At 41.2% G+C, this 22382-nt stretch overlaps 1 protein-coding gene across 3 annotated transcripts in view; it reads left to right on the top strand.

Moving 5' to 3' along the window:
- sdk2 (sidekick cell adhesion molecule 2) overlaps window positions 1–22382 on the top strand; it is a 347374-nt gene that overhangs the window by 144872 nt on the left and 180120 nt on the right. The window contains exon 1 of one of the 3 annotated variants that reach the window (XM_031894270.1): window positions 12773–12935. The exons of the other annotated variants lie outside the window; for them this stretch is intronic. The gene's annotated coding sequence lies outside the window, so the exon portion shown is untranslated. Of the gene's footprint in view, window positions 1–12772; window positions 12936–22382 lie in introns of those variants that run through there. 3 annotated transcript variants of the gene reach the window in all.

Genomic DNA, 22382 nt, shown 5'->3' with positions numbered 1-22382 from the left:
TTGCTAGGGTCCAAATTATCCTAGCAACCAAGCAGTGAGAGATTGGAATATAAATAGGAGAGGCCTAAATTATAAGATAAGTAAAAAGTAACAATAACAATAATGAGCCTCACAGATCATTAGTTTTTTTGGCACTTTAAAATTGCTAAATTGCTCATTCTGCTAAGAATTGCTCATTCTGTAACATACTACAGGTATGGGATTCCTTATCTGGAAACCCAATATCCAGAAAGTTCCGAATTACAGAAAGGCCATCCGTAATTATAGAACAGTACCTTTTACTTGATCCCAACTAAGATATAATTAATCCTTATTTGGGGCAAAACAAGCCTATTGGGTTTATTCAGTCTGCTAAATGATTTTTAGCAGACTTAAGTTATGGAGATCCAAATTATGGAAAGATCCCTTATACGGAAAACCCCAGGTCCTGAGCATTCTAGATAACAGGTCCCATACCTGTATAAGTGAACTTATAGGTGAACTATTCCTTTAAAGGGAAGATCCGATCCCCTTATTCTATAATCTGTCCTGCTGTTTGTAGGTACCCATTCTGCCTACACAGCGCTACCTTGGTGCTATGCAGCCTGCCCATCTGGCATCCCTAGGCAGCTAATAGGCACAAATCTATTTAAGTCACGGGCTTTTTAATGGCTGCTGTGTAAATAAAGTATTGCAGCTGCAGCGAGAGCTTTATCCTATTAAGGTGGATTCAGTATCTCTGTGTTTTCTATATTCCACCATCATGCTTTCAAATTAAAGAGATTACACTTATCCCTGCCTTTTAGTGAAAGACATTGAGTGTTTTTTTTATAAAGCAGAGACTTTCAATCTTTGCAAAAACATATATGGATTTACTGGGCCAGCCTTTAACTCTTCTACTGCTGGAGCACGTCTGCTTCCGCTGTCACTGAAATCTTTAATTTGCAATGGGAAATGTCAGTGTCACTTAGCAAGAATTAAGTGACACCTTCAGGTTAACTTTTATCACGTTATAGAAGGGCCTGTTCTTAGCAACTTTTCAATTGGTCTTCATTTTTTATAGTTTTGAAATTATTTGCCTTCTTCTTCTGACTCTTTCCCGCTTATAAATGGAAGTCACTGACCCCAGCAGCCAAAAAACCATTGCTCTGTGGGGCCACAATTTTATTGTCATTGCTACTTTGTATTTTTTAGCTTTCTAATTAGGTCCTCCTCTGTTATTTTCCAGTCTCTCTTTCAAACCACTGCCTGGTTGCTAGGGTAAATTGGACACTAGCAACCAGATAGCCGCTGAAATTTCAGACTGAAGAGCTTCTAAACAAAAAGCAAAAAAATTCCAATACCGCAAATAAGAAAAAAAATCAAGACCAATTGCAAAATGTCTCAGAATAGTACTCTCTGCATCATACTTTTTCAAGGTGAAGGCTTTGTGAGATTTCACTCATTAACAGGTAAAATATTTGAATAAATAATAATTAGCATTTTGCAGTTTCTTCATTAAACAATTATCTCAGTTTGTTAACACAGAGTTCATATTTTTTGAAGTTTCCCCTTGAGGAATCTTTGGGGGACTTCAGAAAGCCTGCCTTCCTACTGGCGATTTACATTATCGCCATTAGGGAAGCATTCAGAGGAGATAAGTCGCCACGTCTAAAGGAGATTAATCATGAGTAGTGATGAGCTAATTGTTTTGCGAAACTTCCCGGGACACTGGGAAAAAACCTGGTGGGCCCTGGTCCTAGTGGATCCCGACGGCCCAGCCCCGACCCTTGCCGGCGCTCCCCTGGCCGACGGTGTTCCTGCCCTGACGCACGTTAAGGGGAAGATGTTGGGCGGGGGCCCCTGCAGGGGAGGTTAGGGGGTGCAGTGGGGCCCTAGGGGGTGCGGGGGACGCAGTCAGCGGGGACACCTTGGCAGTAGCCCCGGTGGGCCCTGCACCCCCCAGTCCGACCCTGCCTGGTCTCATTAGGAATTGATCCTGTACATAACGGGGGTTTTGTTATTAGAGAAGAAAACAATGTAAGCGCTGCTTAAACACTACTAAATAGGGGAGGTTTTCCCTTTAGAGGAGCAGACTTCTAGGTGCACCTCTAGTTATTGTGTAACGGGGCCCATCATTTTCGATATAGCAGACATTTCACTTCTCTGTACAGGCAAACATTTCGGCACTGGATATTTTATTTTTTTTATTTTTTGTACAGTGTAAAATCCCTCTCTCGCACACTTTCCCTCCTCTATGTAGAAGCAATTAGGACCACTCCTAAGAAAACTGTTATTTTGACCTAACGAGATAGCTTCTCCATTCACTCGCTATGGCATAAAAGTACAGTTAATCAAAAACAATTCAGGCCTCCATTACTGCTGCCGGTGTGAAAAGGCAGGGTAGCAATTGTCGGGTAATTGCGGGGCTGGGGAGAGAGATCGGGGAGAGAAAATTGGAATATCGTTGTTGGCTGAAAGATTATTCAGACAGTTATCGTGTGGAGGCAGGCAAAGAAGAGAGGCTTGCTGCAAAACAAACAAATCTGAAAATCAACAGGTTAAAGATTAACTGGGAAGAGAAAGTTCTTAGCTAAAAGGGATTTTCAGGCAACCCAGGAAGGATGTATGGAACAAAATGGAATTGACCTATAAAGTCAATAAGGATTCATGTATAAGTAAAAGTATTTACCTCTCTCGATGCTTTGGATAAAAACAATATCAGTGTTTATAATATCTTTTAGCTGTCAGGTAGGTAGATTGCCGTAATTACCATCTGAACTCCATATTTCATTCATAGCCGCGTATTTATGCGCAATGGCGAGGCGAGACTCAACCTCCACAAACCTAATTTGTGCTGATAATTTTTTACGGTTTCTATGTTTTAGTGTGTTATAAATCAATTCTAATCTGCTTTTCACTGGGCTTCATTGTTTATTTTGTATGTTTTATTTTATGATCTGCCTTCCTGTTTTTCTTCTTCCCAGCCTGACTGGGTGTCAGGGGTCACTGGTCCTAGCAACCAAAGAGATCAAGTGTAAGGCTTCAGTATAATTGTTATTTTTAACTGGGAGTGGGGTGCCATTCAGCTGTTAACAGGTAAATTATTATTATTATTATTATTATTATTAACATTTATTTATAAAGCATCAACATATTCCGCAGCGCTGTACAATAAGTGGGTTTCATACATTGGACATACAGAGTAACATATAAAGCAATCAATAACCGATACAAGAGGTATTGGGACTTGGGGTTTTCTGGATAAGGGACCCTTCCATAATTTGGATCTCCATAATTAAGTCTGCTAAAAATCACTTAAATATTTAATAAACCCAATAGGGCTGTTCTGCCCCAATAAGGGGTAATTATATTTTAGTTGGGATCAAGTACAGGTACTGTTTTATTATTACAGAGAAAAGGGAATCATTTAACCATTAAATAAACCCAATAGGGCTGTTCTGCCCCCAATAAGGGGTAATTATATCTTAGTTGGGATCAAGTACAGGTACTGTTTTATTATTACAGAGAAAAGGGAATCATTTAACCATTAAATAAACCCAATAGGGCTGTTCTGCCCCCAATAAGGGGTAATTATATCTTAGTTGGGATCAAGTACAGGTACTGTTTTATTATTGCAGAGAAAAGGGAATCATTTAACCATTAAATAAACCCAATAGGGCTGTTCTGCCCCCAATAAGGGGTAATTATATCTTAGTTGGGATCAAGTACAGGTACTGTTTTATTATTACAGAGAAAAGGGAATCATTTAACCATTAAATAAACCCAATAGGGCTGTTCTGCCCCCAATAAGGGGTAATTATATCTTAGTTGGGATCAAGTACAGGTACTGTTTTATTATTACAGAGAAAAAGGAATCATTTAACCATTAAATAAACCCAATAGGGCTGTTCTGCCCCCAATAAGGGGTAATTATATCTTAGTTGGGATCAAGTACAGGTACTGTTTTATTATTACAGAGAAAAAGGAATCATTTAACCATTAAATAAACCCAATAGGGCTGTTCTGCCCCCAATAAGGGGTAATTATATCTTAGTTGGGATCAAGTACAGGTACTGTTTTATTATTACAGAGAAAAAGGAATCATTTAACCATTAAATAAACCCAATAGGGCTGTTCTGCCCCCAATAAGGGGTAATTATATCTTAGTTGGGATCAAGTACAGGTACTGTTTTATTATTACAGAGAAAAAGGAAATCATTTTTAAAAATTAGAATTATTTGCTTATAGTGGAGTCTATTGGAGATGGCCTTTCCGTAATTCTGAGCTTTCTGGATAATGGGTTTCCGGATAAGGGATCCTGTACCTGTACAACCTATTGTTTGAAGGCCTAATTTATTCAGGTGTGATCATTATTTGCACTAAAGTTAATTAATAATTGCCAGTGCTTTCTTGAAAGTGACATTATTTAATATAACACGACAAAATTGCAGATAGGTGAGATTTATTGGCTTATTTAACAATTTTCGAGTTTGTGAATTTGAGCTTCTTTTTCTAAATTGAATAAACTCGAAATAAATTTGAGTTTCAGAATATGGCTTGACTTTGCCTATGACAACTCCCACTTACTTCTATAGACATTTGAAAGCAAATTTTTACATTTAAGTTTTTGGGGTTTTTGCCATAACCTCGAGCTTTTTGTGCGCAAATAAACTTGAATGAGGAAAAAAAAAATCAAACTCAACTTCTTAAAGTACATTTTTAACCTGTGTCTGTTTAAGATTACATTAAAAGTATATACCCCTCTTTACAAACACTTTAACCCTTTGTTTGCTGGGGATCATTGCCATGTAGCACTGCTTGCTTGAAAAAGTATCCAGAATATGTAACTTGTAAAGTGCTGCTCCCTGATAGCTAAGCCATAGAATTGCAACTGGTTAAATGATCCTTAATCATTAGTTATCATCAGCTGACCTTCCATCTGCATTTTCCCAGCCTGGTTCAGAAGTCGTCTTCTCGGCACTAGCTTTGCATCGGGAAGATACTGGGAGCTCGGTCTGCCTTGACCAGCAGGGGCCAGCAGAGGTAACTCATTGGTTGAAAGCATTTTAGTTCTCCTGCAGCCAATAGCATTTAACTTGCCAAGCTTTGCTGCTTTCGGCTGTCCTAGACACCAGCATGGCATTCTCCAGAACTAAAGGAGTTCTATTTTATGGGCTGTCACCCACAATGCAGCAGTTGTCCCGGTATGGGACAGAATGTTCCCCAGAGGAATACATATGTGAACATAACTGGAAATAATTTACTTGCCCAATAAACAACGTATGGTTGCCAGGACATTGTTATTGGCACTGAGGGCTCCACTTTCCTGCATTAAGACCTACTTACCGGACTGAGTCAGTGTTACATGGTTATTAGTCAAAAGGAGGGATCCCTCAGCCCTTAATTGCTGCTGGGAAAAGCCCAGTGTAATATAATCTATAAATTGTAAAGGGAAAGATGGAAGTTAATGTGGAATGTCTCCCAGTCTGTCAGTTGTTTGACATGAATATAGCAGCCAGTTGCTGGCGCTCTGGCACGGCCCCTGCTTTAGCTGCCTATAATGCCATGGGTTGATGTTTACCAACACAACCTCCATTTTCCTTACACTAGGGGGTGTATTTATTAACATTAGAGACAAACATCACTGGTGATGTGGCACATAGCAACCTATCAGCAATTAGATTTGAATGGTCACCTACTGTGACAAGGATCTGATTGGTTGGATCACCGGTGATCAATATATATATATATAAATAGACAACCAAGGGCCTGTGCCTAGTGTGACAGCCTTAGGGGCTTGGTCCTTAGGTGCATATATTAAAAAATAAATAAATAAAAATAAAATAAATAAATAAAAACTGCCACCGCCAGATGCTTCCTGGTCAACGGAGGGCAAGGGTTCCCACCGGGATCACGGGTGCATGTGACATCACTTCGGGCGTGACGCACACTCATAAACGTGGCATCATTGTAAGGCCTTGTACCTAGGGCGGCAGCCTTGTCTCCAATATTAATAAATACACCCCTTAACTGTATTTATTTTTGTTCCTTACAGGATGAATATTACTTCCATCCATTCAATAAAAGAATACAAGAGTCAGCTGCAATATTATTAGATTCAACACCCATTTATGACTGCTGCAGGCTCTTTACAGGGCTCGAGAATAGGGGAATGTAGGCTAGCCACTGGTGCTCAAAGAGTTAATGTTTCTGTTCCGTGAAGAAACATGAACATTCCGCTATGCTAATATACTACCTGGATTACTTAAGGTTGGGCTATCTGTGCCAAAAACTATTTTTAGACGGATTCTGGCACGGGGTGCTCGTGAATTTGTGGTGCTCAGTGCACAGATGTTGGAGGCTGCGGAAACCTGACTCCCCCTTTGCTCGAGCCCAGTGGAGAATAGAACTGGTTAAACATAGATTAAATTTCATGAGCCTGTAGGCTTTTGCACGGTGTAGGGATGAGCGCCAGTTGTCATTCTGGCCGCTGGGTACCACGTTATACAGAGCAGAACACTGTTCTCTGCCCAGATGATGGGAAATGCTCTGAACAAGAGACACTAAAATCTAGAATGGAATTTGCTCTATGAGACCAGGTTTCGGCAATTTGCTTGTGAATTATATATTTTTAGGGTTAAATAAAAGTACAAATCTATATAACATATGAGTGCCGAAGCCAGTGTCTAATGGTGTATGTGCGGCATATTGGTATACAGGTATAGGAGCTGTTATCCAGAATGCTCAGGACCTGGAGATTTCCAGATATGGATCTTTTCGTAATTTGGATCTCCATACCTTAAGTCTACTAAAAAATAATTTAAACATCATTTAAACCCAATAGGATTGTTTTGCCTCCAATAAGGATTAATTATATCTTAGTTGGGATCAAGTACAGGTACTGTTTTATTATTACAGAGAAAAGGGAATCATTTAACCATTAAATAAACCCAATAGGGCTGTTCTGCCCCCAATAAGGGGTAATTATATCTTAGTTGGGATCAAGTACAGGTACTGTTTTATTATTACAGAGAAAAGGGAATCATTTAACCATTAAATAAACCCAATAGGGCTGTTCTGCCCCAATAAGGGGTAATTATATCTTAGTTGGGATCAAGTCGGAGATTCTGTTTTATTATTACAGAGAAAAAGGGAATCATTTTTAAAAATTAGAATTATTTGCTTATAATGGAGTCTATGGGAGATGGCCTTTCCATAATTTGGAACTTTCTGGATAATGGGTTTCCGGATAAGGGATCCTATACCTGTACCATTATTGGCTATTCAGTTTGCAGTCATAGTTAGTTACAGGTTAGTAACTCTCTTGCACTGCTTATTCTTTTGTATCATTCTATAATGAAGAAAAATGTATATTTGTGCCCAGAAACCATGTAATAAAAATTATTTACTTCATTTAGTTTTTAAACGACACCTGTGTGCTTGTGAAGGGGTATCAGATGGTTACGTCTCTCACAAAGGAGGGGTTCAATCATGCTTTGTGGCTAGGGTTTCTGGAACCTCTGTGGTTTTTACTTTAGCTCAGGGTGATTTGAAACAAAAGTGTGTAGGAAACACATTTTTTCATAAGTTTAACTTTAAATGTTTCCACAGTTGCTCGTAAAACCCCTTTTATTAAAGCTTCTTGTGCCAAAATTTGTGCTTTGCATTTCCATATAGTTGTGCCCAGTGCTGCTCAGTCCTTCCTCCCATTTAGAATCTTGTCCAGTTGCGTCTTTTGACTAGGGGAACCCTGGAGCTACTGCCACATCTGAACCAGGCGGTAGCTCCAGGGATCTCTCAGTGCCCTGTGCCAATGGGTGCTGAGCACTTGCGTCTAAAGAATAGTGTGCATGTGTCACTTGCACGCTGAACACTGAACATGAGACTAGATTTCAAAAAAGTTTGCCATGTTTGCAATTGATTTGCAATGAAGTACAATTGCACACAACACCCCGTGGGAAGCACAATGACACTGCATTATGGGAAAAAACTTTGCTCATTGCACTTGTGGTCATAAATAACCTCTATAAATTCTTGTCAGCGGGGCTGTCCATTCCTGTATTTATTCTGTAGCCCTTGTTTGTAATATGCAGCAGCCTGCTCACTGTTTTGCCCTTTTATTCATAATATATGTTTCTATCATTGTGCCATCTATTCTACAGCAGCACTGGCCAAAATGTAATCCCTGCGGAGCAATACACATAAATAACAGCGTCTGCACTAAGAGTAGCGTATATACCCTAAACGAAAGCCTGGAATGTGAAAAGTCACATGAGCAAGAAACCAAAAGCTTCTAGTCCCACATAATCTAACTTTTTTTTTTAAAATTAAATCTTGTTAATTTTTGTGTGAATTGTAATCCATTGTGCGTGGGCTCCCAATATGTTTGATCTGGTCATTCATCTGTTAGTGTGGCAAATAAACCAATTTGGTGTCCCTCCCCTCTTGCACCCCCGCCATTCCCTCAATACATCCCCACTCCACATCCACAGTGGCCAAGGTGACCACCCACATAAGCATAATGGTAATCCGCTACTGATATTCTTACAATGGGGCCAGAATTGCATTGGATACATGCTATCACCATTAAGGTCCCCATACACTGGCAGATCCGCTCGCTGGGTGGGTGATATCGGGAGAATCCAGGGTAAATCGATTGTTTGGCCCTGGGGCCAAACGATTGAGTTATAATGACGGGCATAGGCAAAGTTGGTCCGGGGACCGCATCAATGAGCCGCTGGAGGAATGCTCAGAGTTGTAGTTCAGCAACACTGCCCTAATGACTGCGACTGTCAGTCAGTGAAGGATCTGAGATCCCAGTCAGCCCTTCATATTTCCAGTCTTGTCCTTGGCTGCCTCTGAAAGTCATTCGCAGTCAATTAGCTCCACGGCACACATGGATTTTTCCCCGGAAGATGATGGGGGGGGGGGGCGTCAAGGAAAGAACATCACCTTTCTTTTTTAAAAAAAAGAGGAGCGATGCAAATCTTCAATTTTGTTTAAGTAAAGATTTAATCTGATTTGGAGTGAGTTCAGATCCAAGGATGGATACCGGGAGCTGGGGAAAGGTGGAGAGAGGCCAGACAGGCAGAGGACAAATGGATTTTCAAACAGGGCAAACTCTTAGACATGAACCTGCATTTTTTATTGCAATAATATGGAAAAGAAATGGCTGGCTTTGGGACCCCATCGCCTTAAAGCAAACTCATCTCCCGGCTGTTTGCAAAGCTGGGAAATAACAATACATCCTGAAGGGCCGCAGCTTTATTTAATCCTAAAGAGGTTTCCTTTCATTTCTACCCTATGACCCTTTAATATTTTTCAGGAAAACACATCATTGAGGTCATGAGCCAGTGGAGATGGAGGCAGTCGTTCTTTATGTTTTTTTTTCAGGAGAAATTAACTCTAAGCATGTATTTTTTGTATTAGATATTTTCTTTTAGAAAGAATAGTGCTTTAGGTTATTGAATCTCCTGTGATGCAGAGCTGTGGGGGTTTAATATGATTAATTGTTAAAGACTGTCAGAGACTACTCTACTCGCAAGCTTTATAGTTTTCTGGTTCAGCCCACACTACTGAGATTGTATGGCAACTGAGACTCACTGGTTTTTGAATAAAATAGACAAAAATTCTCAAAAATCAATGCAGTTTGCTATATACCCCTATGCAGGGTCGGACTGGCTCACTGGGATACCAGGAAAAATCCTGGTGGGCACCAACTTTTTGGGCCCAGCCACCACCACTCCCCGCTCGCCGTGCGTTCTGTGCATCGCCATCTTTAATTAGCGCTGCCACCAGACAGCACACTTTTCATAAGGGCTGAATGGGCCTAAATTGCCTGTCCGCAGGGGTGTTTCTGGCCCCTGAAACGCCTCAGATGGCTCCTCCAATGCTGACCCCCCCACTCTTAATTTACAGCGCTGTAGGGGGTCCAAGGGGGGCCGCATCGCTAGTGTAGAGAGCACAATTGGGTTCTCTGCACTACCGGAGCCAAATTTCCTTTTAAAAAAAATGGAAATTTGAGTTAGCAGGGCTTTTTGCCACCCTTGGTAACTTCGGGGGTGCTGCCTCCTGAGGTGAGTTTCTCAACTCACCTCATGGTAGCAGTGCCCCTGCCTGCCCAGTTTTCCTAATTAGGAAATCAAGACAAGCTTCATCTTGATCCAATCACTGTGTCATAGTCCCACCCATGGCATCACAGTATCGTCCCTGATGTCATACGCCACGCCCCTGACCTTACACGCCCACTCGCCCCATGATGTCACTGCCCATAAGTAGAGTCTTAGAGTGGGAGCTGCAGTGGCTAGGGGCAGAGCAGGAGTTAGAAGCAGCAATGGCTGGGTAATGGGCCGTTGACTCAGGTACCCTGTGGGCCCCGGGTTTCCCAGCTTCATTCTGCCCCCATGTAAAATTTGCTGATGTGAGAAATTTGCACCCAAGACATTCGGAGCTTCATGCGGGTGAGTTTACGGTTAAACTTTCCTCGATTATGCATTGTACACAGAGGGACGTCTGTACTGGCCGTCTGGTCAACAGCAAGTATAAAGTCCAGGGCTCCCTTGCTCCCCAATGCTTTTTGCTTTGTGTTTAATTTGCATTAACAGGTATAACAATCACATTGACATTAGGTGGTGGTGCAACCGCTTAATGTATGGCTTCCTGGCAAGTTTACACTCATGTGGGCTAGCACCTAATGCTGTGTCTACTAATGGTAAAGTAGGCACCAAATTTCATGATGTCAGAGACATTAACTGTTGGAAGTACAGGAACAAGACCACTTAGGAAATGTTTAAGAACAGGCATAGGTTTGAGAGTATTTAACTGTCTTGCTCAAGCTAGAATGGAACAGAAACACCCAGCATGCCCCTGTGAACTTGAGTGGTGTCCAGAGTGCTCAGATCTTCTATTCATGCTTGAGGGCCTCAGGATATTGCTGGTGGGTGCACCCAAGGGGATCACAAACAGTTAGGCAGTGAATTTGTTAAGGTGTTGGAGTAGTTGTTGCAGTATTTGAAATAGCTGCAGTTCATGTCAAAGATGATTGACAGCTTGTCAGGTTAGAACTTAACCAGAACAGGGTGTGATTGATAGGAAGACTGCATCAATGGCCATTTTAGTCCCACTTTCCAAGAGAAAGGGAATCATTTATTTTTGAAACGCCAGCTGTTGGGCCGCCAGATACTTCTTTATTTTTATCTCCTTCCTTTTTTTACTTTGTCCTCCCTTCATCAAAAACAACACCCATCAAGAAGATGCTCGGCTGAAAGTCATTTCCAAAGCGCAAAGAGTTCGGTGAGCGGAAGGAGGAGGGGTGAGATGAAGGAATTGGTTTTCTGATCTGCTGTCGTGGGTCTCGTCAAAAAGTCTGCAGTCTTTCAAGGTTTGATATCGTTGGGTTAACTCTTTCAGAACTGGGGAAAAGCAGGTGGCCTGCTGCTGGAATATATGGATGCAACAAATCCATCGTTATTGGATTAAGCCGAAGACCAACTTCTCCAATGAAGATTAGTCTCAATTTTCATAATTATATTTAAGCAAACTACGAAAGACATTATCTAAAAATAAGTGGTCACTTGCATTTATCCAGTGCTCCCCATTTTCAAGCAAATCAGCAAGCCTGACTTTACAGATGTCTAGGGGCAACCACACCAGCTTGGGGGTAACAGGCTGAGCCCTGGAAGCAGCTGAAGTCATATAAGACCCAAGCATATTATACAGAGCAGTGCATTTTGTGTTGGGTTGTGTGGGTCCCTTTTCAACTGATTTAGCGCCCCAAAACAGATGCTTTTCTTGCATGTCCAACATTTGTTTAGGTTGCTCCTTAGCTAATAATAGGGTTACAGATAAATGAAAACAGCTGCAGTTCCAAGATAATGTAGAACGTAGAAAAAGTCTTCAACCCAAATATAACCCTAAATAACCTTCCTGGTGGGCTTCCAGGAGTCTCTCAGAGAAAGAATATACATCCTCCCCAAATGTCTCACTGGCCATAAGGTTGGGTCCACTTAGATTAGGCCCCTGCCTAGGAAGGACCACTTACTCCCATATAGCGGTGTTTAGTATATGCAGAGCCAAACTGGAAATCTTACAGGCTAGTACTGTATGTGCTAGAACAGTGGTCCCCAACCAGTGGATAAGGAGCAACATGTTGATGTTGCTCCCAGTGGCCTCAAAGCAGGTGCTCATTTTTTAATTTTTGGCTTGGAGGCAATTTTTGGAGGCATACAACACAGCTCAGAACACTTTTTAAGGCACAGTATTGGCTGATTTTGGGGCCTGTCTGTAATTCTGTAAATCAGCAAGAGCCAGAGGGGAGGCACAATATATATGTAGATATATTGCTAATTAAAAGCTTAAAATGATGTACAGTGTCTTTAAACTGATGATGTGGCCATATGAGATTGGCCATCACTGCCCCAGCAGCCCTAGATACTCACTATGTAGCAACCAGGTTGGTTGTGTGGCTACTGCATTAGATAATGATTGAATATTATCTAGTAGACACTTACTGACATATATTTGTTTATATAGAAATAGTTTTTTCCACAACTCCATTTAAGTCCCCAGGTCCCCAGATCCAATGGCAAGTTTATTTTAGCGTTTCTCTCATCTGTACACATTGGTTCATTGATACGGTCCGATCCTATTTTGGTATATCGGGGAAAGATCCACTCGTTTGCCAAACTGGCTATGGGATCATTCAAAGCTTTACTTTGCCCAGCTGAACTGGATCACAATCACACCAGAGTCTGTATTGCTAATGAGGCCTCAGGCAATGCTTATACAGCAGGCATTTGTCAAGTTGAAGCCAGACTGACTCTCAGTGCAGAAACCACATCCAGCTTGATGGATAATTTAGCAAAACATCACTTTCCCTGACTTATACTGCAGTGAGATGCGCGTGAGAACTGTGCGATCTTCTTTGGTCTGTCACACCTAATTCTCATCATAGAGAAACTTCATTTCCTTGCCATGTAAGTCAATAATTAGAGTTTTATCTTTATTACTGTTACTACCATTACTGCCACGTGAGAGAGGCTAAACAAGTAGTGTACCATAGTTTATGAAAATGGACTTTCTACTTTTTAAATGATGTTTCCTGATACATCTGGGGATATAAATAAGAAAAAAAAGCTGTGTGTGTGTTTATATATAGAGACATGTATACACATACACTGCTTTTTCTGGTCCCATTAACTTGTAATATTATCCTTTGAACTGGGTAAAGTGATATTGACTTCCGAAGATTAATGCTGTATGTTCTATATAGAGCAAAGCAGCCCTAGGAGAATTTGCCTCCTCTTGTAAGTGTCAGAGACTAGCTGAAACCACAGGAAATTTCGCTCAATATGTGGGACTACTCAAAACAATAACAGACAGTACATAAGCGCTCATATTAGCCAGATCATTTTCTTCCCGGTGACCCTGAACAGTTGGTTCATAGAAGCTTCCCTCCATATTTATCGTCCTTGTTTAGTGGTACTTGGTCAGCACAAAGTCTCGGTGGTAGATATCTATGCTGAGCATCACACATATTCTGCTTTTTAGCTCTGTGTGCCCCCTAACACCTACACACTCACTATCAAACTACGGCTCAGTCCAGTCATATTCCTAATGCCCCGCACAGACCCGGTGAGATATTGCTCTCCTGTCTCCCTGCTAACCCGTGTGACCCCTAAAAGATTATCCAAAGATCTAAGGGGGAGGGTGAGTGGCCTTGAATTAAAGAAGAGCAATGGGGTCAGCGACAGGAAATATTTCTCCTGTCAAAACAATATAACTGGAATTTCAAATGATTTTCAAGCACACACACACTGAATCAACAAAATGGTTATAACCGACACACGCTTCACTATGGTTGTGAGCACTGACATTTAATCATAGACTTGCGACAAAAAAAAATATCATTACATTGACTCCTATGATCTCTGTGATAGGTTAAGGTGGAAGTATATGGCTTGGAGATGTTCAGAAGGATGTTCATGTTTCTATATCATCAGTATCATAGCTAAATGCTCATTTATATGTAAAACCTAATAGGCATCCTATAACCTGTTATTACTATACCCGTTTTAGAACTATGTCAAACACTAATTGATAGATGGGAATAGCACAGCAGATATGAATAAATGTAGGAATGGTGGAGAGAAAATAGCTGGTAGGTAAATCAGTGTCAGGAATATGAACGTGCACAGTGGTGGGTGAACTGGGTATGGTATAATTGGGGTCCGTACTAGCAGAGTACAATAATAATGTGGGCTCATTTATTAACACTGGGCAGATTAGTACCTGGCCAATCACTTCACTGTTCTACCTCCAGCTATTTGAAGTAGGGAAATCACTGTCCTTAATCAATCGAACCTTCTGGCCTTTTGGAAAACTATAATACCCCCAAACTGCAGCTTCAGATTGGCCCTCATAATTCTAAAGGAGAGGGAAAGGCATGTTATTGCCAACAGATTAGTCACAATAGTGCGAGCTAGAACACTATATTTATCCTGCAGAAGCTTTACCATACCTGCATAAACAGCCATTGAAGCTCCCTCTGTTTAAGAGAACAGCTGCCATTTTAGCTGGTAGCTCAGATTTCAGCAGAAAGGAGGGGGAGAGAGAAGCAAACTGAGCAGACTTGTGCCGTGCCCTAAATAATTTTCTGAGAGCAGGAAGTCTGACACAGAAGATCATATATACAGAATAAAAGGAAAGAAATATGGTGTTTCTGTAAGTGGTTATGGCTGTATTTACATAGATCTTTCTGATAAAGTTTACATAGTTTGTACCTTTCCTTCTCCTTTAAAAAGGTTAGATGACTCAGAATTTATCCTTCTCTGCTTTCTCATAAATTAGTGTTTATTCGGGAATATTAAGTCCTTTTTAGGTGCTGGGTAAGGGCAAGGATATTGAATAGAACAGAAGCAGTGATGGCAGTAAAAGCAGTCGGTACAAGGAATAAAAAGTAGTTTTATTGTATATGTTGGCGCTTTATAAATAAATGTTAATAATAATAATAGTTTTAGTGGTTGATAAAAGCAGAGTGGGAGCAGGGTACCTGGGCCCCATTGGGTACACAATTCAAGGACCCACCCCTCAGCCACCGAAGGTCAAACCACCCAGCCACTGCCGCTTTCCGCACCTTCTCTGCCCCCTCTACTTCTGCTCCACTACTTACATCACTTTTAAAAATTAAAGATGGGGTGCATTCCACAGTGAAATGCATGGCAGCAGATAGACAAGGACTGGGGGTGGCTGAGGCCAACATAGTTGGTGCCCACCAGGATTGTTCCCGGTATCCCAGTGGGCCAGTCTGACCCTGGTTAAATGGTAAATGGTGAGTAAAAGCAGTTATGATGGGAGAGAGTAGTAGGTAACATTGAGCGGCTACTCCATGTATTGAAAGACAAGCACCTCTTTTTTATATCACTATCAATCAGAATGTTTAAGCTGATAGACCTTGTATAAATCATTGGCCTAATTTGGGTGAATCCTTTATGATCAAAAATGGAAACTCTGAGCTCATTTCTTCTGGTAGAATGAGGAGAAGTATGGATAGTGAGTAGCCAGTAAGAACAAGCATTTATGGTGGCAAAGTACTGGGATAGTAGGACAGAAGAACTGATCTCTAGATGATAGGAAAAGCAAAGATAGAGCTGAATAAACCCAAATTGCATAAACAACATAAATAGTTGTTGATGAATAGTGAGGATAGGAAGAGCTTGGGCTAATAATATGATTAAATATAAGTAGCTGTAGTTAAAAGAAGCAAGTCTGTGAGTAACACCGTTGCTGGTGATGAGAGAAGTAAGATGCAAAGAGAAGAAAGGCACCAATAAATGTGAGTTGCCGTGTGTGGGCACAGAATAGTTAGCATTGCATGGGGCTGGTATGTAAAAGAAATAAATAGAGAGGCTTGGAGCCGACGATACAGACTGTGAATGATGCACAAAACGGATAATGTATTTTCCATGAAAGAAGCCGTGTGTATTATACCTACCTTTGTGTCTTCATTTCTGTTCCTTACCTCCCCATCAGTAAGCGGATGCCTCTACCAAGTGCAGCTCTATTATTTTTCTGGGTTCCTTGCTTGTTACACCTCTCTAATTCATAACCTGACATTACAGCGCCTTGTATTATTTATTCAGTCAGTAATGCTTTTGCCACTGGAAACTAAATTGGTAGTGAAAGTCGCATTATGTTTTAACTGGTTGGAGATGCCGTTTTTTCTCGTAAGCAGAATTGCAATGTGCCTTCAAGTTGTATAGTCTCATATAAGTTATTTTAGAAATGAATTTTGCTCAGTTTACAATATCCTGCAAGAGGAGGGGGGTGAGAGTTGGGGGGGGGGGGGGCTGACCTTTTCTCTGCTGATTGAGTGTGTATTGCTGGATGTGGACCAGGACAGTCAGCATTACGTGCAGTATTAACCTGCGGAGAGGATGCTGCAATGTAGGCCCAATCCCTTACCAACAAGTTTACTTGTAGGAGCCAGTTTGGTGCCTTCGTAGTAAAACGGAAGTGGCCAGATAGTACCTGAAAAACATTTAGGCATAAAGTATAATGAGAAAAGAAGTTTACATAGTTACATACTAACTATACCCCCAGAATGAATACTTAACCAACAGATAGTTTATATAATATTAAATGGCCTGTTAAAGAATCTTACCAGGGGCCCTGCAGGTGCCACCGCCAGCTGCGTCCCCCACACCCCCTCACAGGGGCCCCCGCTGAGCCTCCCTTACCCCCGCAGGGGTCCTGCTGAACCTCCCTTACCCCCCACAGGGTCCCCCACCCAACGTCCTCCCCTGATCGAGTATAAGTTTAATGCATCAGGGAAGGAATGATTGGCCGGGGAGCGCCAGCAAGGGTCGGGTCTGGGCTGCGGAGCCCACTAGGGCCGTTGCCCACTGGGTTTTTTTCCCGGTGGCCCAGTGGCCCAGTCCGACCCTGGGTATACTTTCCCATAAGAGCCCCATTGGAGGTTCAACCTTTGGTTAGAGCACCTATTAGCCAATAATATGGTTAAAATATAGGAAAGCATTGTATCAATCATTCAGACGGATAGTTCCCAAGACATCAAATAAGTTTACCATAAGTTTTACCTTAAATTTAGAGAATAATTGGAATTTCTTTATAAATATCCTTGTTGGTTCACTCACTTTGGCTCCCAGAATATTGGGAATAAAAGAGGATTAATGTGTGGCTGTACAGGGTGAGGCTAAAGGAAAAGGTATTTTCTATTTGTGTGCAGCTATCTTCAGCCTTAAGTTTTACCAAACTGAAGTCCAACCGCAGCTTTGAACATCCTGGGGAACGTAAGGAGGTGTGAAATTTTTATTTGAGTTAGAGAGCTGTGTCGTGCCTGAGAACACAGGGAAGCCATCTCCTCTGAGAGCACAGTAATGGCGTCATGAAATATTAAATAGATCCAAACTCTTAACCCATTTCCTGCTAAAGGTGTTGCAACCTGTCAATACTGTTTGATTTTAAATAAGAACTTTTTGTTTGTCCTTTCTCTGTTTCCTGCTTTTCAGAATCAGCAGGCAGGGGAGACAAGGGAGGCCTAACAGCTGTTAGGAACTACAGTTCCCAGGGTCCTTGGCCAACGCTACAGTTCACAATGCCTGTGGCATCCTTGGCTGTTGTGGGTGCTTTGCATTTGGCTTAAATTAAGAATAACCATAAGTGTTGGATATAATATAATTGTAATCCATGCCCTCTATGTGTCCCCTTTGCACTGAGCTTATCTGCAAACCCCATAAATAGGTCATTATTTATATTAGTATCTGACCGAAAGCCACTTAAAATCTATGGTCCCTATCATATTCGCACACACTAGAGTCACTTTCACCAGGAACCAATTAACTTACCTTAATGTTTTTCGAGTGTAGGAGGAAACTGTATTACCTAGAGAAAACCAATGAAGACATAGGAAGAACAGGCAAACGCCTTTGAAATACGGTCTGTGTCAAAATTGAATTTAGGATCCTTGTTCTGCTGCAACAGTGTTAACAACTGAGCAATCACCAATTATATTTAATGCAGTGAGCACCTGTCATCATACAAATGCTGTGTGGCATTTTTGGCCGGTATTTAGGTTACTAGGGATAAAGAAAGAAAGCTCCCAGTGAATTTGAATGGTAATTGTCGCTGCATGGTCAGCACTAGGTACAGGCACTTTATTGCTGGATGGTGGAAGAGTTGCTAGGGTGATGTGGCCAGGTAAGAAACACCATCATGTAGGGCACTGGGCACTGGTATGCAGACTGTGGGGCTGCTCAGAGCCTTTGGTGGGGGAAGAGAAGACTAGAAGAGATTTTGGAGCTTATTATTTTCTCCTGAATGCCCAGCTTGAAGGTCAATTAGATTAAGTAAGGTAAATACCTATTTGCGGTCCTAAATTGTCTTGGAACTATGACTGTTAGGTGGTGGGATTTGACACACCCATGTGCCTCCCCCTGCCTCCAAACGCCACACTGTATTCATGTGGGCAATGCAGGTCTTTGAGCTCCAGTCTCCCTTGTGGTGCACAATTTGGGGTCTGGTGCAAATGTGCATAAAATATGGCAGTTTCTGCCTGCCCTGCTCTTTGTATATGAACCCTACTGACACACACAATAAGTGGCTGGGTTGTGAGCCCTTGAGTCAGGTACCCAGTGGCCTCGGGTACCCTGGTGAGTGAATAGGCCTTTTCTTGTCCTTTAACATATATGTACTGTATATACTCGAGTATAAGCCTAGTTTTTTAGCACCCAAAATGTGCTAAAAAAGTCACCCTCAGCTTATACTCGAGTCGGGTGCCATGGGTCCCTCCAGACTAGCACCCTCTGTCCTTTGTGTGCAAATTAGACCACCCACAACCAGACCCTCCAGTGCCCTGGCTCATTCACAGTCACAATACTTATTCCCCCTTACGTGTCCTCCGGGACTGGGTCTGCTGCCAGTTTGTCAATGTGCAATGAGCGTGGGGTAGTACTCATATTGTTTTTGTTGACCCTCTTCTCCACTTACAGAGCTAGTTTATGGTTTTTCTTTTACATAAATATTTTACAAACATACCACTCATGCCTCAATTTATGTAATTTACTGGTTTTTATTTTGATTATTGAAACTTAGCAGTAGCGGCTGCATTTCCCACCCTAGGCTTATACTCGAGTTAATACGTTTTTCCAGTTTTCTTAGGTAAAATTAGGTACCTCGGCTTATATTCGGATCGAGTATATACGGTAAATGAATCTCTGTGCAAGTGCTATGGGAGCTGCATGGGGACATTGTGGAAGCAGAAGCTCCCTATAGAGAATTATGGGAAAGAATATTCTGAAGAAAGCTATGTTCTTGCACTTTACTAAGGCACAAGCATTCTCTTGCTATTCTTAGTAATAAGCTCGGCTTACTAAACCCTTAGCTCAGAAACTTGACTCTTCGCCAGTACAATAAAAGATTTTGTCTCGCTATTCATTCTCTTTCTCACTTTCCATTTTCCCTTTTCTCATAGCTACAGGATTAGAAATTCTGTCTGCGCGTGCAGTTGGGATTAACTCCAATACAAAAGAGTTTAATGTTTGCATCGTCTTATTCCTAAGAACCACTAAGACTGGCAGACATGACATATCAAGCACTTGTTAGTGGAGCCTAAACCCATCAACTTTAACCCTTTGCTGTGCCAGCCTTTGCCATGGAGGCACTGCCCGTAGCTGTATACAGACGCCCAGCGAAATCAATGAGGCCTGCACAAACTGCGTTTCATGCTATTACAGGCCTTTGAAGGAATTCACAGCTTTGAGAACCTAGCATGGGTTTTTACTAAATTGTTAATGTGACTTTAAGTGTTTGATGCACAGTGTGAATATGAAATTATGTTTGTCACATTTTGCATTTGTGGCTGCCTGTTACAACTAGAAGCAATTTAATAAGAAAATAGAATGGCGCTGAGTTTTATTATATAGCTGCACTTACCAAGCATTAAATACTATTGTCATTTATTTGATAAATAATCAAAATATGTATTGTGTATCTGTGTCTCTGTAGCAGTTGCTAATTGACCAGTCAAAGGTGTATGTTATAGGCCTCTAGGCCTAAGGTGGGAGATCCCTAGCAGCCCCGTCACTAACACTCAGGGGAATTTCTGTCCCTTACTGTTATACTGTATCTCCCACACCAGCTCCTTACACAGAGGAGATTTAATTCTGAATATCAAAATATACAGGCAGATAGCACATATAGGGTTGCCACCTTTCTCCACTGCTAACTCCATGCAGGCAGTGATGTCACTGAGCCATGTGATACAAATCAATCATTAAACACCAATACCTGATGACATCACTAAGTGTAATAATCATTTATTACGCAAAAGCTATGGATATCCTGAAAAATGATATCCCTATAAATAGTGCTGACTGATGTTATCGGTTGTAATCAGTTGAATATGTGTCACATCTCACAATTTAACTTGTGTATTATAAAAAAAAATAATGTACCCCCTGTAGCATAATATAAAGTCATCTAAGACTTCCATTACCTGTACAAAAGCATTCTGCCCTCCTCTACAAAAAACTTGTGCCTTTATATGTTCATGAAACACCTCTGTGTCTTATATTTACAATAGGGGGTATATTATTCATTATATATTTTACAGCATATTCATATCACTTGTGTATTATATACTTATAATAATGTAAGAAATAGACTTAAGTTTGCAATTTGCCTAGTAACCCATATCAGCCACCATGCAAAAAGGCAACATTCATAAAACTGGAATATGGATTGTGTAAATTTTACATTACTTTCAAGACAAAGGCAAAGGCACACGCGGCAATAGATGGGTGGCAAATTCCCAATGCAGCCTGGCATTTATATACATTAATTGATAATTAGCCATGCATGATGGGAATTTTCTATGTCCGTCAACTGGTAAAGTAGAATCACTAAGGTATGAGGCCTTATGGCAGGGATCCCCAACCTTTCTTACTCGTGAGTCACAGTCATAAGTAAAAAGACTTGGGGAGCAACACAAGCACCATAAACGTTCATGGAGGAGCCAAATAAGGGCTGTGATTGGCTATTAGGCAGCCTCTATGCACCCTATCAGCTTACAGGGGGCTTTATTTGGTTGGAAATCTTGTTTTTATTCAACCAAAACTTACTACCAAGTCAGGAATTCTAAAATAACTCCCTGGTTTGGGGGAACTGAGAGCAACATCCAAGGGGTTGGGCAGCAACATGTTGCCCCCGAGCTACTGGTTGGGGATCACTGCCTTATGGGTTGCTGCAAATACCACCTGGTACCACAAACTATTCCAAAAGTCATCTGCTAGTCAGTACCCCCACCCTGGGGAGCCTAAACCCCTTGTTATTCCTATAGCTCCTGTATAACTGCTCCCAGCTCTGACTGTGCATTTCTGGGTTTCCCCACCAGAAAGAGGGTGTCAGCTGAAATGAGGAGGAAGGTGGTGGGTGGATGGAGCTGTTTACACATTTGCCGTTAGGTATCATATTTGTCAACTGGAATTATGCTTAAAGCTGACATTTTTGCTACCTGCCTTCCCATTCCCAGCATAGTCTAGAAGGAACATGACAGGAAAATGGTCATAATCTGTGTTTTCTGTGAAATTGCTTTTTTATACAGTGTTAACAGAAATATTTTGGTGTGTGCTTCAGAAATGTCATTGTTTTATGTCACGGAGTAAAACACAAGTGGCAGATGGAAAGAAGTACAGTCACTAATATTTCTCCTGCGGGTCTGCAGACTGGGCCATAGCTCCCAACATCACGCTAAGGTGTAGTTCAGCAAAGCCTTCAGAGATGTTGTTAGCTATGGTGCCGCACCAGTTGGAAAGTTGAGTGCAGTTACACAGTATGCATCTAAGTTAAACACTAATGAGATAATTTGTTTGTAGACAATATATTTTTTATATAGAGGTGAGTTGGTGCTAATTCTAAGGGGCAGATTTATCAAAATGTGAGTTTAGAGCTCAATACATAAAAACTCACCCACATTTAATTTATTCTTATAGGATTTTTAGTACAGGTATGGGACCTGTTATCCAGAATGCTCAGGACCTGGGGTTTTCTGGATAAGGGGTCTTTCCGTAATTCGGGTCCCCTACCTTAAGTCTACAAAAAAAATTATTTAAACAGTAATTAAACCCAATACGATTGTTTTGGCTCCAATAAGGATTAATTATATCTTAGTTGGGATCAAGTACAAGGTACTGTTTTATTATTACAGAGAAAAGGGAATCATTTAACCATTAAATAAACCCAATAGGGCTGTTCTGCCCCAATAAGGGGTAATTATATCTTAGTTGGGATCAAGTACAGGTACTGTTTTATTATTACAGAGAAAAGGGAATCATTTAACCATTAAATAAACCCAATAGGGCTGTTCTGCCCCCAATAAGGGGTAATTATATCTTAGTTGGGATCAA

The sequence above is a fragment of the Xenopus tropicalis genome, chromosome 10 (genome assembly GCF_000004195.4).
Source record: "Xenopus tropicalis strain Nigerian chromosome 10, UCB_Xtro_10.0, whole genome shotgun sequence".
Lineage (NCBI taxonomy): Eukaryota > Metazoa > Chordata > Amphibia > Anura > Pipidae > Xenopus > Xenopus tropicalis.
Note: the sequence above shows the minus strand (reverse complement) of the source record. Positions and strands in the feature narration are given on the sequence as shown.